This window comes from Zingiber officinale, chromosome 8A (genome assembly GCF_018446385.1).
Source record: "Zingiber officinale cultivar Zhangliang chromosome 8A, Zo_v1.1, whole genome shotgun sequence".
Lineage (NCBI taxonomy): Eukaryota > Viridiplantae > Streptophyta > Magnoliopsida > Zingiberales > Zingiberaceae > Zingiber > Zingiber officinale.
The window spans coordinates 109,402,714-109,421,494 of record NC_056000.1 but is presented as its reverse complement, the minus strand read 5'-3'; the positions used below and the strand labels follow the sequence as shown (position 1 = coordinate 109,421,494).

The 18,781-nt window shown below is 35.3% G+C and overlaps 1 pseudogene; it reads right to left on the bottom strand.

The window, feature by feature from the left end:
* Nucleotides 1-14,186: 14,186 nt before the first annotated feature.
* Nucleotides 14,187-16,083, bottom strand: LOC122009929 (annotated as a pseudogene).
* Between the last annotated feature and the right edge of the window lie 2,698 nt (nt 16,084-18,781).

The following is an 18,781-nucleotide window of genomic DNA, read 5'->3' as shown; positions in this document are numbered from 1 at the left end:
TAAACACGGCGAGCTCTTTTCTCTATCAAATATGTTTCTCTCCCTCCATTAAATCAAAAAAAACCTTCCATTGTAGCTTCTGTAAATTGTTAAATAATGTAACTGTTGAGTATTCCTTTGAAGTAGGTTGCCGTCTGAAGCTTGAGGGTGGTGATGATTTTGTGAAGGAAGATAAATCATGGATCATCAAATGATTAGAGGATGGAGGGAGTTTTTTTTTCCGAGGATATGTGTCCGATGAAAATTGATCTCTATTTCATTATAGTAAATCTATCATCTTTTAACCAACTTGGCACCTTGTAGACTCATATGTGTACAATCTAGCACGAAGTCTCAATTGTCAAATCTGGAGCTGACTTTGTAAAGCTGAGGAAATTTATATCTCTACTAATTTAATTCCAGAAGCACAAGGTGTTACCAGCAGCGTTGATCCATACCAACCAGTGACCACAGAGTATTCTTTCATTTTTGACAGTGATTATGATTTTTTTCACCTGGATGCGCTTGAAAGGCCAGAGCAAATAAAACCATTCCCTCATTTCTACGATCCTTTTTTCTACGGTGACCATGAAAGTCCGCATTTAACTTTTAGATTTATCAAATGATATATTTATTCCTTATTTTCTTCCACCAGTCAATTATTATAATATTATATTAAAAAAATAATTTTAATTAGTCTCATTTATTATCTCTGGATATCAATCCAATCTCATAGAAATTTTTTATGGATAAATCGAGAAGCGTCTTCTATTTGATTGCGTCCTTTATTTGGAATACATTTTTTTATAAATATATCATAACTGAAATTGAATAAGAGATATTTAGATGATAATTTAGATATTCTATTGTAACATGATAATTTATTTCCAAAGAAACAATGATATTATATTTAAACTGTAGTATTATTTTAAAAAATAACATCAGTATGATGTGGTATTTCAAAAAATTAACGTTTTGATATTAATTTTTGAAATGTAATACCGGTGCTGATTTTAAAAAATTAGTATGGTATTAAATTTTAAAAAATAACATCAGTATGACGTTGCATTTCAAAAAATTAGCGTTTTGGTATTAATTTTTGAAATGTAATACTGGTGCTGGTTTTTAAAAACTGGTGCTATAGTAATGGTTTTTTAAATTCCGTACACAGTTATGTTTATCTTTGAATGCAGTTTTAGGAGGGATAAAATAGAAAATAGGTGTGGCCTTTGATAAATCTAAACAATAGGTGTCTCTTTTGAAAATTTTACAATTTTTAAATGCTTTGGGTCCTCTACCTGGAGAGGGTTGTTGAGCGAATAGTTTGATCTCTGGATACGGAGAAAGATCGGGAGACGGTTAATTAGGTCATTTGGATTATAAAAAAAAAAAGGAGTAATGTTTTTTTTTTTTCAAAAACATGGGGAGGGGACCGTTCAAGTTATCATACCTAATTAAATTTGAAACTATACTATTAAAAAATATTGCAAAATCAACTGTGATTTATCTTCACTTATTGTTTATAAATATTAAATATATTTCAATTTTGTATCAAATCTAGTAGCTAAGTTTTTAAAATATTTAAATCATCATAATTTTAAAATTATCAAATCATATACCAACTTTCTATTTTATCCTCATTCTCAGATCAATTCGACTGAAAAAAATCAATTGATTATTTTTTCTAGTAGAATTGATTTCTCTCTGTGTTTTTAAAAAATTCATTAGTCAGTTTCAGTTAAAATAGGCTAATGAATCTACAGATCTCGAAATGACATGAAATCAGTTATTTGTTCGTCTAGTTCTCTTGATTGTAAAAATGATATTAAATATCAATTTAACCTAATATACTGAGAATGATGATTTTTTAAAATATAATGTGTCCAAAAAAACTAATTCATGTTTAAAAAATCACTACTTTCAATATGTTCAATCAAATTGATGCTTGATAGTATTTTTCTAATCAGGAGAACTAGACAAATACATAAGAACTAATTTCATGTCATTTTGAGTCTCTAGGTCTATCAGCCGATTTCGTTCCTATATGTTCGCCTAGTTCTCTTGATTGGAGGAATACTATTAAACATCAATTTGACTGAATATATTTGGAGCAGTGATTTTTTAAACATGAATGTGTAAAAAAATTAATTTATGTTCAAAAAATCACTGCTCTCAATATGCTGGGTTACATTGATGTTTAAGGTATGAATATAATCATAAAAACTAAAAAAAACTCATAGGATCTAGTTTCACTTCATTCCAAGCTCTCTAACTCCACTAACCGAATTTGACCGAATGAACCTACATTGATTTTATTTAGGTTCATTCAGCCATAGTTTAAAAAAAAATTATTACTCTCAACATATTACATCAAATTGATATTTCATAGTATTTTTACAATCAGAAGAACTAGACTAATATATAAGAACTAGTTTTATATCATTTCAAGGTCTCTAGGTTCATCAGCCGATTTCAACCAAAATCTGCTGATGGACCTAGAGACCTTGAAATGATATGAAACCAATTTCTATGTGTTCATCTAGTTCTCTTGATTATTAAAATACTATTGATAGCAGTGATTTTTTCAACACGAATGTGTCTGAAAAATTAATTTATGTTCAAAAAATCATTGCTTTCAATATATGAGGTTAAATTGATATTTGATAGTATTTTTATAATCAAGAGAACTATATCAACATAAAAGAATTGATTTCATATCATTCCAAGATCTCTAAGTCCATTCACCTATTTCGGTTGAAACTAACTAATAGATTTTTTAACTAGAATAAAGATCAAAATCGGCTGATAGATTTTTCAAACAAAATGAAATTAATTTAATTAAAAAAATCAATCAATTAATTTATTTTTTTAATCAAATTAATTTGAGAACAAGGATAAAATGAGAAATAAGTATATGATTCAATACTTTTAAAATTATGATATATAATCGGAATATTTTAGAAACGGTAGAGACCGTGTAGGTTTTAAGCGGACTATATTTCTAATGTATTTTTATGTCTAACATTGTTGAGCTGAGCACAGTGCATGTTGAAATAGGTTCAACTTGTTTATTAACATCTCCACAAGTGTAATGTGGTGTTGAAATCTTTAGAGAATAAAAAAAGAAAATGAAATTTTGAATTTTAATCGACATGACAATAGGCGAATCAATTCGTTTACCTCTTAATTAGTCAGGTGAAATTTAGATATTTAATTATAAAAAAAATACCAAACAACTTATGCATTTAGATTTAGGATTGATTTTTTATTTATATTTGTTAGGTGGTGATGGTTGAAAAAGTCATTTTTCACATCATTAAAATATTTGAACATTAAAAGACGTTAAGAAGTGCAAAAAAAAAAAAGAAGTTATATTGTGTTGAGAGTACCCCTAATAATGGTCTTTTATTTTCTTGATATGTTGAAAGAAACTTATAATATGAAAAGTATGGAATGGATTGAGAATGATTTTAAGAATCATTTGTCATAGTTTTCATTAAACCGATTCATCATATTATATAGATTTAATTTAAATTTTTATTAATGCAATAAATTTATATTGAAGCATGCTATAAATTGCACTAGACACTTAAGAAAAATCGAAATTACCGGTAGATTATTTTGTCATAATTTCGTCGGTAAAGTTGTTTACTGATAGAATTACGACAGAAAATAATTTGTCGAAAGTTGATTCGTGAAAAATAATTTTACCGACGGAATTTAGGATTTGTCGATAATCATTGACAGAATGGAGGTTCAGTTGGTAAAATTTACTACGGGAATTAAATTTCCAAAGTAAATTTTATCGACGGAAATAGAGTTTTCTTTAGTAAAACATGATATTTATCGACGGAAACAGAGTTTCTGCTAGTATAAAGTTTCGATATTTATCGACATAATACTGATTTCATTGGTATTATATCGATTAATTTAATAAAAAAATCCAAAGAATATTTATATTTCAAAATCTACCTTGGTTATAATTTTCATATATACAAAAAAACCATAACAAATGATGATATTTCATATATTTTACATCCATACAATCACATTTCACACAATCCACACATCAAAACACATACAATATATCTTAACAATCCATACATACATTTCTTACAATCTATAATATCACAAATACAAATAAACTAATATCCATGCACACAAACATACTAAATTATGAAAACAAACTAGAAAATATCTAAATATCCAATAATCACAAGCATCTAAAACAAACAAAATCTAAGCAAATCACAATAATAGGAAAAAAAACTAAACTATCCAAATATCCATATCGAAATGCATACCATGAATACATTCATATATAAGATAGTAATAGAAAGCTTACATAAAGTCAATACTAAGATTTATATCAGACTTATGTATAATTAAAATTTTTACATATATGTATAACTAATTTTGATACTTGCATAGAAATCAATAGATGATGATCATTATTAATATGCCAATAGGTCAGGATTCTTGAAACATATAGTAATAAAATAGTTAGAAATGAGCATATTAGAATATTAAAATAGAATAAATATATTTTGTATGATTTATATATGATAAATAAAAAACTAAGTTATAGTTGAACAAACCTCAGAAAAAGCTAATCAGCATGGTCTAATGGGTCTTGAGTCTCCTGTGACTCAAAACCATGTAGTGTCTAGGTCTGGGTGAAATTAATCATGACCCCTCCCATATGGGTCATTAGAGCCTCATGATCGGCTCTCCTCCGATCGTCCTTGACTCTCCTCTGCTCATCATGAGAAGCCCTCCTCTGTTCCTTAGCGATCATCTACTAATTCATCATTTGATCCATTAAGGCAATTTAAGTGCGTAGTTCTTGATTTTCCTGTCTTAAAGACTGCACCTCAGTAGAATAAGAAGAAGAAGAGGAGGAACTATCACGGCCCCTAGGAGTCCTCAAATGATAAGATATAACTTTGACTTGAGAACCAAGGTCGTAGAAGGTGGAGTTTTTTTTTGTCCACTGACAACATCATAATAAATTTCATTTAGTGTCTCGATAGATAGAGGTTGTGACTCCCCTCCCCTCTGATGGTGGCTGAGATGCTTGAGGTACTCTATTTGTCATTTGATCCTATGTGAAAAAATATAATATGATTAATATTCAATTTGATCATGATTACTAAAGTTAATCAAGATAGAAATGATTAAATGTAATAAAGTTAATAATTTTACATGCATGGCCTAGGATCAAGGATCGACAAATGTGTCATCCTTCTTCTTGTGGGTCTTGAGGAAGACCTCCATAAAAGTTAGTTGGCGGGCTAGTTCATGTTTTGGCATACACAAATAGTTTGGGACGCTCACCAGATCCATGGCATGCTCAACAATAGATATGAATCCAGACATATGTCGAGCGATTTTGGTGCTTGGGCCACCTAGCTCTATATTCCTATTTGCTCATGCTTTTTCAGCATTTACTTGCCACCTTTTTGTAGCCCAGGTGACCATTCATGCACTCCATATCTCGGCTGACACATACATCGGCCTAGTTCTCTTCTTTCTCATATAATAAAGTAAGTCTCTATAAAGTTTAGAACAATAACTATTCCAAGTATCTTTAAATTGTTCCTTATGACCTTCCTCACATGTATATTTTTTATGCAATTATAAGTTGAATAAAAAAGTTAATATATTAAAGAATAAATATATTATAGAATACAAAATATATTAAATTATTTACTACAAATTTATTATAATAAAATGTCTTTGTCTCCAGATCTACATGCCTCCATGTATTACCAGAAGTGCATATACTCTTTTTTTTAAATTTTTCCCGTTATATAGGTGGCAACTCAGTGACCATAAACCTTCATGAAAAATTATTAAGGCACATGAAATATATTATAAATAAAGTCATATATGAACTTGAATTACTAATAACAAAAAAAACTTACGAGTCCCTAATAATTTATAGCACCTTATAGCCATATAAAGTTTACTAACATGACAATATAAATATAAAATAATATGGAAGCATAATTTACTTGATGAACAATAATGCTAATATTTAATCATCATTAACATATGACTAATCAACATTAACAATTTCTAAGTCCTCATTGCTAAACTCTATTAGTTCAACAAGATCCTCACTGCTGGACATCTCTCCATCGTCTATATCCTCATAAGTAATATTAACATCTACAAGTAATTAAGATGTGGATTGGAGTTGTAAATCAACCAAATGTTTCTCCACTTTCTTATTCTGAAATGCATCATAGTTTTGAGCAATAATGGTGTTCTCTATTTTTATGGTCGAGCAAGACTTCATTCGACAAGCAAACAATCATTCACTAGATCTTCTTCTCGTTGTAGGGTATTCAAGATAAAAAAAAATTTGACTCACTTGTACCCTAAAAATGAAAAGTTCAAACTTGTTGAACCTTTTGTTGACATTAATCTCAACTAAATTATAATTTGGATGTATTCTGGTACCTGTTCTTGGGGTCGGATCATACCATGAATATTTGAACAACACATCTTTTTATAGGTAATGTAAGATATTCAACCTCTATGATTTTGTCAAGTTTATCATAGTAATCAAACTCAGTGTTACTGCTGCCCATAGATCCCTTGACACAAACACCAACTTTATAGATTAATCTTCATGAATCTAATTGTGTCACGTGGAATTTGGGACCATGAATATAGTAACCTTTATTTTATAGAGGAGCCCTGATGTAATATTCATTATTCTATCATTTTACACATTTAATATTTTATGGTCTTTCACCTATAAAAATAGTTATGATATAAATTAGGACACTTCTTAAAACACATGAACTAAAAAATTTCACAAATTCTCTAACTTACATATATTTGAAACCATAATGCAAATTTGACCTCTAACTTTGCAACTACGTCACTTGCACTCATTGAGAGATTTTATAGATATAGTTGTTGTTCGTACAAGCTGGGGGAAAAAAATATAATTTTAAGACAATTTATATATCAAGCAAACAACTTAAATGGAAGATAAATGTTTAATTAGAGAAGCCAACTTACTTTACGTATGATTTGTTCTTATCACAATTTAAGAGTATGTTTGTTCTTGTAATATGGTATTCTTCTTTAGCTAATCATCCAGAAAAAGATGCGCTCATTGCCTTACCAGAAAACTTGAAAATAGAAAGCATTGATGGGTCTATTGGCTGAGCATCATCAAAATTTCTAGGACAATTACGATGTTTGGTTTTCATATTATTGATGTGTGTAGATCATATATGTTATTTTATAGGGTTTAACGCACATCTTCTTGCATTCATTGTCTATGATCTATGTTTTTGCACCCTATATCATATTAATTTCAGCATAATTACTATCGTGTGTCTAGAGATATGCTCGTTGCTTGTTTTAACTTTCAGGAGTAGTTTGGAGCAGAATAAAAACGCTTAAGACGCAAATGAAGATCAAATGAAGCAATGATTAGAGTCTCAAATAATTTTCAGAACCAAACTGGGTCTAGCCATACCTTGAGTCATGGCTATATGAAGATTCAGATGGTGGTGGTGTGCAACATACATATCAACTCACATCTAGCTATAGAATCCACCAACTGGTCGATGCGAGGAAAAGAGTAATAATCTTTTGGGTATGCTTTGTTCAGATTCCTAAAATCGACACAGACCTGTCACTTGTTTTCCGATTTAGATACCAGTACTACATTAGCAAGCCAACTTGGGAACTATACTTCTCGGATGTGTCCCACCTCGAGCAGCCTCTCAACCTCTACTCGGATAATCTGATTTTTCTCCAAGATAAAATTCCTTTTCTTTTGTTTCGCCGGTCGGGCATCTGGTCGGACGTGCAACTCGTGTTGTATTATTGCTGGAGAGACAACAAAGAACTTGTGGGTTGCCCATGTAAACACATTATGATTTTTCTTTAAGCAGGCAACTAGCTCGACCTTCTTCTTCAGGCTCAGATCGGCCGTGATGAATGTGGTGGCCTCCAGTCGGGTAGGATGAACTTGTACCTCCTCTTTTTCTTCGTAAACAAAGGTGGGAGGTACCTCCTGAATTATGTTGACCTCTAGTCATTGAGCCTTCTGAGCGGCTCAAGACTCAACACTTATAACCTCCACGTAGCATCTGCATGCCACGAACTGATCACCTTTAACCTCGCCGACTAATTTGTCCACCAAAAATGTAATCTTTTGGCATAGTATTGAGACGACGTCTCAAAATTCATTCAACGTTGGCCGACCAAGTATCATGTTGTAGGCCGAAGGTGTGTCCACCACGATGAAATTTGTGTTGTGAGTTCTCATGAGCAGCTACTCCTCGAGAGATATGGCCAACCAAACTTGACCGATCGGAAGCACCTCATTACCAATGAAAATCATATAATGGAGTCATCATGGGCTGGAGCTCGCTTTTTTCTATTTGGAATTGATCGAATATCATCTTGAATATTATGTTGACCGAGCTTCCTATGTCAACAAAGGTCCAGTAAATATTGCAATTAGCAATTACTACCTTAATAATTAAGGTATCGTCATGAGGGATTTCTACTCCCTCCAAGTCTCGAGGATCGAAACTAATTTTTGGTTCTTATGTCTTTTCCTTCTTGCACTCGACATCATAGATCTCCAATCTCTGCTCCTGTGATTTCCTAGCCCGATTGGATTCACCGTTGATCAGGCCACCTGCTATCATGTCGATGTCATCCCGGGCGGTATTACCACGATTTTCTTCCTCCTAGTCTGACCGACGTACTGGCCGCTTGACCAAAGCCCAGGCGGGCCTTTGGTTGTCTCTCTGCTAGGGTTGTTATTGGTTTCACTCGGCCGGTATGTTATCTTGACCTCGGGCTCCCAGTCAGCGATGATGTTGATGGGTCAGAAAGGGAGATCATCGACGGTATCCTTGAGGGGCCGGTCAGCAAGGCCTCAGACTAAAGTGGTAGCAGTCCTTTGTGTTGTGAGTGTTAAAGTGTATATTAAAAGCCTAACTTTTTGTAAACATTTATATTTGAAATAAAAGAATCACATTGGTCAATATCTACATTTATATGCAAAGTGTAGTTGTTTAATTGATTTATATTGTAGATAACATGGTGTGTGATGTCACACACAGAAGATCATGTTATCAATTCCTTAAAAATTATAAACAGTAGCTCACGACTGAGATGGAAAGGAACAAACCATTGGAATAGTCGTAGTGTAATTAAGTATTAGTTTATCTTGACTAATAAATTACACTAGTACACTATGAGTGTATTGAGCAGGACCATTTGAGGTAGTTTCTTTTTATACTGACTAAATAAAAGAACAATACCTCTGTTATTATGGAAGTGTGTGCTCTTAATCCTAATATAATAACAAGCACATATACTTAATATTTATTTCTTTGGTTTATCAAAGGGTGTGATTTAGTTCGATAAATCAATAAGCTCGATAAATAGGGAAATGATATTATTTATAGTGTGTGTTGTTGATTATAGAAGGAAACTGTGTCCTAGTAATTTAGGTTGAGAATGCCCCCAAGAGGAGCTCATAAGGATTGTCATGTTAAACCTTGCAGGTGAACTTAGTCCGACATGACAATAAGGTTGAGTGGTACTACTCTTGGATTAAGAAATTAATTAAGGTGAGTTGTCAGTAACTCATTTAATTAGTGGGCATTCGATATCTTAAACACAGGAAGACTAACACACTCATAATAAGAAGGAGTCCATAATGTAATTTGGGATTGGTGCGGTAGTGCAATAATAGCTCTCTAGTGGAATGAGTTATTATTGATGAACTTGAGTTGTGTGTTCGGGGTGAACACGGGATACTCAACCTCGTCGGGAGACCAAAACCAATTTCTCCTCTAGGTCCCTGTCGTAGCCTTAATGAAGCCTCAAACCCACTCATGAAAAGCCCATCTTGGTGTCCAAGAGGGGGTCGGCCCATGGCTTGGTGACCAAGCCATAGGGACCGACTGCATCCTTCTCAAAGGGGTCAGCCTCTTGCTTGGTGCCCAAGCAAGAAGGGGGTCGACCACATAATTCAATGTTTAGGGGACGTTTTGAATTTTTAAAATCTTCTCTTTGTAGACATCTACAAGTTTTTAAAGAGAGATTTTAAAATTATAAAAACTTCTCTTATTTGAATTAGGCCACATGGTTTAAAAGAAAGTTTTAAAACTTTCTTTTTTTAACCATCCTCATCGTTTTTAAAAGAGAGTTTTAAATTTGAAACTTTTCTTTTTTGTAATCATGTTAAAAAATAAAATTTTAGAAGAGATGTTTTAAATTTTAAAACTTTGTTTAAATTTTTATAACTTTCCTTTTTTAAACATCCACATTAGGAAATTAAAAAGAGAGCTTGTAAAATTTTATAAGAACTTTTCTTCTTTGCTTATAAAATTTTTACAAAATATTTTTCCTCTTTATAGGGGTTGGCCACCCTTGCTTGGTGTCCTAAGGGCCGGCCCTTGCTTCTCTTCATGTTAGGGCCGGCCACCTCTTGTGGTTACTTTGTGTGGCCGAATACGAAGAGAAGGAGAAGAAGAGGAGAAGTAGGGATTGAATCAATTCTTATTCTCTTGCTTATGCTCTCTCTTGTGGTCGGTTCTCTCCCCTTTCCTTTCCCCTTGCTCTCTTTTGTTCCTTGGTGGTGGTGGTGGCCGAAACTTAGAGAAGGAGGAGGAGCTTTTGCGTGGTGTTCATCTTGGAGGATCGTCACCCACACGACATCCAAGAGGAGGCGAGGAATACGGCAGAAGATCTCGAGGTTGTTAGCATACAAAGAAAAGGTATAACTAGTAATTGTTTTCCGCATCATGCTAGTTTTTCTTTGTATGAATTCCAAACACAAGAGGCATATGATTCTAGAGTTTCGGATTTGTTTCGAAGTTGTGTTTCTTTTCTTTTGTTTTTCGAATTTATGATTCGATTGTTCTTTTTGGTTAAACCTAATATTATTTTAGGAAATTAAATATTGAATTTCTATTAAAGGCTTTATCGAGGCAGTGGTGGATAATCTCATACCCAAGAAGGCCAAGTGTCTCGCCATGTTTGACCTGGGAGCCGATTTTAGAAATAAATATTTAATCAACTTTGTAACATAGGTCGGACTTGGATCAATAGTGTTAAGTTCCGCTTGCGATCTAAGTCTAAACCATTAAGAACAGATAAGTTAAATTTGGAATCAATAATGTTAAGTTTCGTTTGCAATTCCGAATTTAATTTCTAAAGAACACAATAGGTTGTTTAGGAAAAGGTTATACACTTGTACAAAATTTTTGTACAGTGGAATCGGTACGATCTTCCTAGGACCAACCAATAGTGAGTTGTCGAGCGATGGTAAGAGCAGAACATCGGGGTCCATGGTCGGGGCTCGATGGATCTCGTCTGTTCAATTTCCACATGTTGAATTGCAAACGGTCAAGACTCCTGATGTTGTTGTTGAGGGCTCGCTCGGGGCCCTTTTGGGGGTACATTACTAGTGTTCAATCGACGCTTGTAGATAGCAACAGGCTATAGGAGCACTTCTTTCTTCTGCGCTGACTGAACTTCCTCTATATTGATGTATTTTATAGCCCGCCCGAATAGATGATCGAGTCCCTCAAAAGATTCCTGATAAGGGATCGAGAGAAATCATTATCTATAAGTCCTTGTAAAAAGACACTTACCAAGATTTCCTGAGTGACCGACAAAACGTCCATAGCCACTTGGTTAAATGTTTTGATGAAGACTCATAATGTCTCCTTGGGTACTTGCTTAAGTGAGAACAAATTTATAGTCATCTTCTGATAGCGACGACTGCTAACGAAGTGATGGAGAAATGTTGATCGAAAATCCTTGAAGCTACGGATGGATCCGTTCGACAATCGTTTGAACCATCTCTATGTTGAACCAGACAATGTAGTAAGAAACACTTGACATTTACTCCATCGATGTACAGGCGGAGTGTGGCTACATTATCAAATTTAAGTAAATGATCCTCGGGATCAGTCGATCCAACATATTCTCCAATTGACAAGAGTCGAAAATGAGCTAACAACTGGTCATCTAGGATTTCTTAGAAAAACTATAGATTTACCCGCTCGAAAGAATAGTCGATTTGGGGTGCTTTGCCCTACGAGCATCTCGAGCGGCGTGTTCTTGAAGGACGATCCTTGTGTCCTTTTCACCCGATCATGCTCATATGAAGGCGTTCTGAATAATGCTCTATGGTATGAGATTAGTGCATTGGGCATTGGTGTCAAGTTGGTCGGCGGAGCGGGTGCTTGTTGGAAAGCACCCATCGGCTAGTGGTTCGACTAACGCCCAACGAGACCTTCCCCTCGGGTCCCATGCTCAACATGTTGGCCCGTGGAGGATACGGCCGGGTTTTTCAACATTTGACATTCGGCTACTGCTTATTGTTGTTGTTGTACCATCTTTGCAACTTGAGCATTTATCAATATCTCTAACTCTTCTGGGATTAACGTCACTGTAGTGAGTCATCCAACGTCCTCTATATTCATGTCTCGGATGTAGGTGAGATTCTCATATACGACGCCAAATATGATCTTGCCCGAAATCAATGAAAGCGGTGAGCTGGGGACGTGGCTCTATTGTTGACTAGATGAAGACTCAGTATTGTCCTACAATATAGGGAGCGTTAGTGCCGGACCAGCAAAGGGGTTCCAGCGTTGACCATCCGACGCTCAAGTCAGTGATCCAGTTCAGAGAATAGAATAGTAGAAGAACATTGTAGCTAAGAGCGTGTGTAAATATGAAATATTGCATACCTCCGTCTATAGATGGAGACTCATTTTATAGTGCAACTGTTGCATTGTGCACGCATCTCAAAGCATTAGCATGTTTGCCCAAACTTTCCTAAAAAAGGATAAGTCATAAAGTGCTATTGACATCTTTCCTTAAATGAGCATGTAAATTTTTGTGATTTGATACGCTGGAAGCTTCTAAAGGATAATTTTCCAACGGGATATTATCTGTCCCTTTCGGCACAAACTTCAAAAAAAAATACGATATGACATGTATGTAAGTCCCGTAGTAGAGTGACTGGCCGCCACTCAACTAAGATATCGCCCTCTCGACCTTATAGAATGCAGTCAACAATTCATTCTATACTTGGCCCTCATTTTGCCGAAGAGGCACAATATGTCCGATCGGCACCTAGGTCCGATCAACTCATACTTCCGATCACCCTATAGGTCCGATTGGTTAGGACGGTGGACAAGATAAATTAGCACTTAACTCCAAACTTCATATGTGAATTGTGAAAGATGACCATTCGGATAATTCGATCTGCCCTTCAGGTCCAATCGGTGTTTCAGGTCTGATCGGCATTACAAGACTTGCTCAGTAGATCTTGCCTAGTTAATATTTTCAGGTTCGCCTGATCAGATGATTTTAATTATTTAACTTTAACCTTCATATTAATTGATTCTCTCTATTTTGACCGACTTTGTAGGACCCGTTAATGATGCGCTGTCTGGTGCTCATCCCGTATCTACTCTGTATTTTTTTTTTTTTTGACTTTTCAGACATTAAATACTATATCAGGTTTACCTAAACTTTAAGGTGGACACATATGGATACCATAAGGTGGACACACATATCAAATGCCCACATTCTCATATAAATACTAGAAGATTAAGACGGTAAATGAATTAAATATTTGATATTTAATAATTTATTTATATTCATTTAATCTATACAAAATTAATTATATAAATAAAATTAAATAATTTATTAAATTAAATATTATACACTTTCAATTTGTAAATGTCCATCGTAAAAATTGTAAATAATATTTATAGATAATATTTATAAATAAAAATTTATGAATTATAATCATCATAAATAAATAAATAAACTTTTAAAATTAAAACAAAACTTAAATAACTGTATGACTTAATTTATTTTAGACTTAAATTGACTCCTTGAATAACATTGCAACTTTAGACGGAATAACAAAAACTCATTGGTTCTACAACAATAACAATCAAGTATTTTCTCATTAAATGGGGTCAGTTGAACAACTCATTTGTTCTAGTTATCAAAATTAGAATCCATCTAATTTCATAGGAACCATCAACAAATATATTGATTTTAATTTTTACTTGGTACATGATTTTTTTCGTGCACAAGATACAAAGTTGCCGACGATAGATTTGATCACTTCATTATTGAAAGGAAATAAATACTTGTCGCCAGTACGTTTTTTTTTAAAATTTTTCTGGATTAGATTTTTTTTTTTACTTCATTATGAATTGCAACCTGCAGTTTGGTGGTGGTAGGGTAGAGGGGATAGCGATGAATGCAAAGGGCCCAAGGGTTGTCGGAGTCCATGGTCGAGTCTCTTAGAGCTCGCCACACCACGCTACACGCCTTAAACCCCGTCCCGAACGCTAACATCCATACTCGATCGCCTTTCTTTATCCTCTTCTTCGCTTCAAAGTAGGCTAACTCGTAAAACACAAAACTACTTGATGTATTACCGAACCGATGCAAGCACATTCGTGCTGGTTCGACCACCTCCTCCTCCAACCTGATACAACAAATTATGAGGAATCATATATCAAAATAATCCAAATATATTATTGTTTTTTTTTTTTAAAAATGTATCATAGAGTTTTATTTTATATTTTGTTATCAAAATCTTCATTTAAAAAATTGGAATATTTAGTTTAGAGGGTATTAGGGTAAATTTTGATATTAATAAACTTTTAGAGTATTTTTAAAAGTTGCTAAACTTTAGGGGGTGTTTCACAAAATAATCTTAAATAGCCCTGCCCTACAGGAAGTACGTCGTACCTCATCAGTCGCCGGACGGCGTCGATCACGGCCTTCCCGCCGGCATGGATGCACATGTGCTCGAAAGCGCTTTTGAAGTCCGGCACGTGCGCCTTCGCCGCCTTCTGGTCGTCGCCCAAGTACAGCCTCGCGACGCGGCACGCGTAGCGGAGCATCTCCGCCACCGGCAGCACGCTGGGAGCGATGGTGGTGATGTGGGACCTGAGACCGGCGCCGGCGACGCGGATGAGGTCCTTGGTGAGAGCGACGCCCACTTGTCCGTCCTCGTCCTCCATCTGGATGGCGGCGTTGTAAGCCGCGTCGTCGGCTCCGTGGTGCGTCCGCAGCGACTGCACCATCTCCATCTTGGCGCGCGGCCGCACCGCCGGGTCGCTGCTCATCAGCGCCGCCGCCGTGCCCACGCGGAAGATGCAGTTGGTCACCAGCATATGCCGGTTGTCGCCGAAATACCTGTTCGATATAGATCTCAATATATATATTAATAAAAAAGATTCAGCAGCTGCATGCCGATGAGCAAATAATTAGTACAAATTGAGGCTGATGCTCTCGGTGACGACGATGAGGCCGTAGCCCTTCCTCTTCCGGAGCACCTTCGCGGCGAGATCAAACGCCACGGTGCCGGCGCTGCACCCCATCCCGGACAAGTTGAAGGTCTTGACCCCCTCCGGCATGCCGAAGCGGCGGACGAGCATGGAAGAGAAGGACGGCGCGGGGGTGAACATGCTGCAGGCGGTGATGACGAGGCCGATCTGCGACGGGTGGACGTCGGTCTTGGCGAGCAGGTGCTGGACGGCGCCGAACATGCCCTCCTCCGCCTCCTGGATGGCGCACTGGAACTTGGCGCGGAGCTCGTCGGAGTGGAAGATGAAGGGCGGCGCGTAGGTCTCGTCGCCGAGGCCGGACTTGCTGAAGATGGCGCGCATGAACTCCTCGCTCTCCAACGAGTGACTCTGGTTGCGGTGGCCGAAGTACTCGCACAACTCGTAGCTGCTGCGGTAGTCGGCGTCGGGCTTGTGGCAGCTGTAGTCGACGAGGAAGACGGGGAGGGGGCGGCGGATGAGGAAGGCGGCGAGGGAGACGAGAGAACACCAGATGAGGCAAAGGAGCAGAGGGTGGCGGGAGAGGAGGAGGAGGAGGAGTTGTTTGAACTGGAGGGAGAGGGGGGAAGAGATGAAGGTGAAGGCTATGACTGAGAGGAGGAAAACGACGGCGAAGCGCCACCGACTGCCGGTGCTACTCATATTTGTAGGTTACCTAAATGCTAGCAGTGGGACTGTCGGAGCTTAATTAGCTTGCTGCCTCGCCGTTCAGCGACATGGATTATTTGCACAGTATATATAGGAAAAAAATAAAGAGAAATCAATTCCACTTTGCTTTACGGTAGTTAATGCTTTAGATTCTAAACTAGTTACCGTTCAATTATATATATTCGGAAACGTGCGAGTTTGAAAGGAGCTTCATGGGCGTCCATCAACATTTATTTTTGGTTTTTATCATTTGGATGGATAAATTTGAAAGTGCTCTCAATAGATTTACTCATTAGTCTAGCATTTTTAAATCAATTATTCATAAAAAAAATCATCTATTAATTCATCTAAGATAAATTTAAAGTGCTCTCAATAGATTGACTCATTAGTCTAGCATTTTTAAATCAATTGTTCATAAAAAAAAAATCATCTATTAATTCACCTAAATCAAAATTCGATCCTTAAATATCTACATCTAAAAAAATGAGAAGGCCTCTACCATTATAGTATTACTCGGGGCTAAAAGAAGTCATTATTGTAGTAAAAAAAATAATTACATTAACATTTTGACGTATCCAAAATAATACTAATCTAACTCATTTCATGAAGAAAATATAATCAATTAACCAATCAATAAAACTGCTTGTTACAAATAACATCTTGTTGTTGCATCGAAACAGATAAATATTGAGTAATCTGACTAACGTTGAACTTGGTAAAATAAAATGGTTGAATAATTAAAAAATTAGATTATTCAAGAATACACATTGAATGCTGAGATTACGCATTGAATTTTCGGTAGTAGACCCATAATAAAAAAAAAATTAACATCTCTTATGTGAACAGAGATAAATTATAAGATCAATTTATAATACCTTATTATAATAAATCTATCACTCTCTAATCAATTATACTTCCGATAAGACCTAATAACCCGTTGTTATTATTTATTTATTAAAGTAGTCCAACATATTTCTCATTTAAAAATATAATGTACCTATTATAATTTATAAATAGCTATAATAATATATAATAAAATTATTTAAATTTAATTAAAATTATTATATATGAACCACTGTTATACCAAAATATTTTTTACTAATTTAATTAAAACTATATCAAAATCATTTGAAAAATCAGTACAGTAGTTATTGACAATCGTTATTATAACCATTATAGCCACTATGTTATAATAATTTTGAATTGACTTTACTAAGATAAGATGAAGTTAGTTTAATTAAATTTAAATACTTTTGATTAAAAAATATTTTGATATAACAAATGAAAATATGCTAGCGTCTTATGTTAACCTAAAAAAAAAAAGCACTTTTGACCAAAAAAAAAAAAAAACTCATGAGGGCCAACCCAAACTTGGTAACATTCAATGTGGCAAAAAGATAATTTCGTAAATCCCAAGTAGTCCAGCATCATCGATACCATAACAAAATACAAATAAGTAAATCATAATAACGTAGCGGCCCCTAGGTGGGTGGGAATTTCATCTGAACTTTGTGATATTCAAGCTTATTGATAAGATAATCAAACCAAGACAATTGAGACTAAAACAGATTCAACCGTTGAAATGATTGTTCAAGCTTGGATTAGTTTCTTTTCTATGAGCTTAAGCTCGATTCAAGTTTCGCTTGAATTTGATTCATTTAAATGTTATTAAGTTGTTAAATTAAGCTTATTTGATTGTTTAAAACTTTTACTGATATGGTAGATGATATGGAGCCTACGAGTCAGGTTAAAATCAAGAAAGCCAGTTGACGTAGTAGCCAAAGTCAATGAGGGGTCACACTTGGAAACTAGCACAGACAATTGTCTAGACTGAAAGTTTGTCCAACCGGACCAAGGGGGTTGGTCGAATGCCGAGCCACTGAATATTGACAAATAGTTAAAGATAGATCAATATGCAGCATAGTTAGCAATTACTTGCCATTTGAAGACAACACAATTAACTAGCTCGGTTGGACAATCCAGTCGATCGAAACTACGGTCCAGTCGGACAAACTAAACCCCAGTCCGAGTGAGCTCTTTGGCTGAACAAATAAGCTGATTAAGGGGCGAATATCTGACTATTCTCTATAAGTCCGATTGGCCAATCTTTGCAAAAGATGGACGATCAGACCACAGAAGGGACTCACTCGGGCTTCATTTTCCTTTTTGATATTTTGTTCCACGGAGGATAGAGAATATTCCCTATGCAAGGTGTATGGAAGAAGCTTCTCTTATGACAAATATAGTAATTGTAAGTCTATTTTAGGAAATGTGTCAGAGCATCTTTATGGTCTGTCCTTTTTTGGATATGCATTGAGATTCGTGCATAAACAGTAATACTATAAAAAAAAAATCTCCATCTACAACCACAAGAATACGAGGCTATGCAATTGCATACACACATAACTATCATTCATATGATTATATTGCTCATTGCTCTAGAGTGGATCACTAACTTGAGTGTCGGAAAGTCTACGTCTGGAACCTCTTCCTTGGCTCGATTGTTAACGCTCTTTGTGACATGCAAGAGCACTTTGGAGTCATTTTTTAGACAACGAGGAGTCTTCAAGATTTTCATTTGGTCAACACCAGAGTCACCTCCCTAGCCTTCCATCTTCTCAACTTTTGAACAGGATCATTTACATTTTAAATTTATTTGATTAGTTATTGAACTTGATAATATAATTTTATTTGCTCATTTTGAATTTTTTTATTATTTATTATGTTGATGAGAATTTTACTGATAAACATGATTCATGAATAAT